The sequence below is a fragment of the Tribolium castaneum genome, chromosome 2 (assembly GCF_031307605.1).
Source record: "Tribolium castaneum strain GA2 chromosome 2, icTriCast1.1, whole genome shotgun sequence".
In the NCBI taxonomy this organism is placed as follows: domain Eukaryota; kingdom Metazoa; phylum Arthropoda; class Insecta; order Coleoptera; family Tenebrionidae; genus Tribolium; species Tribolium castaneum.
This window is the reverse complement of record NC_087395.1, coordinates 4,541,589-4,545,022: the sequence shown is the minus strand read 5'-3', so window position 1 is coordinate 4,545,022 and position 3,434 is coordinate 4,541,589. Positions and strand designations below refer to the sequence as shown.

Genomic DNA, 3,434 nt, shown 5'->3' with positions numbered 1-3,434 from the left:
TGAAAATAAAGGAAATGCCGAAGACTAAAGCCGGCTACAGACGGGCAGACTTGTATTAAGACATGTACGCGCGTTCGTGAATGTGCATACATGTAGGCTCGTGTGGATGCGAACAATATGTCCGCGCGGTGAAAAAAGTCCGTCGCTCAAGTCTTTCAACGTTCCTGAATATTTTAATGCGCGGAGACGACCGTACGATGATGAATCAGCGTCTGGAGGCAAATCTCAGCATGTACGTGCGCATTTTTGCAGTGGTGTAGAGCGAACAACGAAAACCAATGGTAATTTGTAGCGTCTGATGTGACTGGTAGTGATACAAAATGTGCGATTTGCGAAGTTATAACCGGGAATTTGTCCTAGAATTTATAGAATTATATAGAAGTTATCCATCCCTATGGAAAATAAAAAGCAAGGAGTATATGGACCGGCAAAAGAAAAACGATGCTTATGGAGTGCTAGTTAAAAAATTGCAAGAGGTAAAAGAAGGTGCAACAAAAGACACCGTTATTAAGAAGATAAATACACTACGGGGAGGGTTCCGCAGAGAATTTAAAAAGATGCGGGTGAAGATGAGGTGTACGTGCCACACTTGTGGTACTATGAAAATTTATTATTTCTGAAAGACCAAGATGAAGCACGTCCTTCTGTGTCCAACATTTGCCAAGATGAGTCTCAGGATGAATTACAGGAAGTACCATCTGATGATGAGGTAGGTACTGATTAGAAAAGGTTTGAATTAAAGCAACTTGCATTTTAATTGTAAAAACGGTTTAATAACATAATAACAGCATCTGTGATAAAAATGAAATAGAAATGACAGAAGTCTTACTTTCTCTTAAAAGTGTCAAAATTAAAAAAGACACAGAAGCAACAAAAACCTTTAAAGATAAAGGCGTCCAAGTCAACGTGGAAGATTTCAAACCGCTTCAAAAGTTTGATGTTTTTGACATCGTTATTGCTAAAAGGACCGCTACTATATGTTTACATTTTCGTCCAAGACCAGCTTTGCAGGAACAACCACAATTCCAATTATTGTATTTATTGACTGCGTCTAAATAATAGCTATTTATGTAATAAGTACATAATGCAGGTCTTTATTGGACGAGCCCTAAGTTTATGGACGAGCGAGCTTGCGAACGAGTCTCATAAATAGGACAAGTCCAAAAAGCCTAATTATGTACGAATTGCATACAAAGCTTTATGTTCGACTGCCGAAATTGGTTTATTAATGAATTTAATAAACTTCAATAAATTAATAAATTTTAATGAAACGCACCAAGTGTGCTTTTTCGGTTGTTTGGTTACGGAATTGTTTATTATTTTTGTGATGTGAAAATTGTGTTTATAAGCAAAATGCAAACGTGCAGTTCAAATAAAGAAGAAACTTGCAGCGAAATATCAAATATTGCTGCTGATGCGAAAGATTCTCTGTTACCATCAAAATCCAAGCATTTGTACGAAGAAACATATAATGCGTATCGGAAATGGCGTTCTAATAAGAAAATTGATACAACTTGCGAAGATACCATTCTAGCGTACTTCAGCAGCGAGCTGTCCCGGTATAAAAGTTCATCATTATGGAGCAAATATTCTATGCTAAGATCAATCTACGAGAGGGAATTGACATTAGTAAATTTCCAAGCGTCATACCTTATTTGAAACGAAAAGCTGAAGGATACAAACCAAAAAAATCTCTTATATTGAGTAAAGACCATATAGACGAATTTTTGAGAAAAGCTGACACCAAGGAACATTTATTTAATAAGGTAAGACGTTTTTAAGGTTTTGTTTCGAGTATTTATTTTAAAAACATAATTTCTCGTAGGTTGTTCTCATATTTGGAGTAGCCGGTGCATGTAGACGTCAAGAGCTAGTGACATTAACGACAACATGTGTTCAAGACTGCAAAACCCATTTTTTAATTAAGCTGGAAGACACCAAAACCAAAGTGGATCGATGTTTTATAATAACAGCAGGTAAACTCGAAAATGTTAATCTACTTGAACTTGTCAGAAGATATATGGAAATTCGACCCACCAAGACACCGCACAACAGATTTTTTATCAACTACACCAAGGAAAAATGTACCATTCAACCAGTTGGAATCCACAAAATTGGGGGTGTGCCTGCTACAGTGGCCAAGTATTTGGGTCTTGAAAATGCTTCTTCATATACAGGTCACTGCTTCAGACGTAGCTCAGCTTCTCTTCTGGCAAATGCAGGGGCCACTATGGAAAGGACAAAAAGACACGGAGGTTGGCGTTCAACTACAGTGGCAGAAGGTTATATCGAAGAATGTGAAAATACTAAAATTAAGGTTGCAAACTTGATCTTGGGTGAAGAACCATTGGCCTGCAATAGCATCTCTTCGGAAAATCACGAAAAATTTACAAGTTTGCGTGGAACCGAGAGTGAAGCAAAAAACAACGAAGTTGTAGGAATGAATATTTGTGGCAACAATAATAGTGTTATAAATGTAAATCATTATTACAACAAGCAATAGTATGTTTATATGGTTACAATGTTACAAAGTTGATATGTATGTAATATATTATTATAACTTCAAATAAATTTTGACATTTCTGAAAATAAAGCTACTTTATTCTACTAGTACCATAAAGAAGTACTTTATGGCCGCATAATTATATTATAAACATTACTTTATAACTCAGTCGTACATAAAGTTACTTATATAATTTATGTATTAAACAACTTACCATTGGTGTCGTCACCAAACAATTACAAGTTTATGTGGGGGGCCGGACAATTTTGAGGACTGTAAACACTGTGCCTGAACCCGAAGTTTTTTAATATCACTTTGCACATTAGTCAAATTAACATGTCCCGCTTAAAACACTTCTTCCCCTTCTTTCAGGGGACGAACACCCTCGCCAATATAGGAAACAATATCAAACAATGATATTTCCATTATATATATATATATATATATATATATATATATATATATATATATATATATATATATATATATATATATATATATATATATTTTTTTTAACGAACTAGTGGTACCGACTTTTGACAACATTCAAACGTCATCCCGGCGTTATCGGCCATATTGGTTTTTTCGCAGCGCCCTCATCGGCGCTTTTCATTCGAAATTCCAAACGCATTTTCAGCCCTACACCTTCCCCGCGAAAGTCTGTAATTAAAAATTTTCTTATGGTGATTCAATTCTTTCTGGCTAAAGGGCTTCAAAAAAATCAGGCCTTAACGCAAAGGCTTCGTCTGCTATAAAAACATACGGCAATATTTGTTCACCATCATCTGGTGCTGAAGCTCGCGGTAAAGCTAATTTACCATTTTCAGTTTATCGTAGAATTGAGTATATTCAAGTACCCCTCCGTCTGATATTCTACCATTTACACACATAATAAATTCGTAATTGGCCATTCACTATAGCCATTAGTACT

The 3,434-nt window shown here is 35.8% G+C and overlaps 1 long non-coding RNA gene across 1 annotated transcript; it reads left to right on the top strand.

Annotated features, from left to right (window-relative positions):
• The first annotated feature begins 1,677 nt into the window (after positions 1–1,677).
• On the top strand, positions 1,678–2,538 carry LOC135265395 (uncharacterized). Its single transcript, XR_010333042.1, has 3 exons — positions 1,678–1,766; positions 1,826–2,120; positions 2,178–2,538. It is a non-coding gene; the product is annotated as an uncharacterized LOC135265395 (long non-coding RNA).
• The last annotated feature ends 896 nt before the right edge of the window (positions 2,539–3,434 follow it).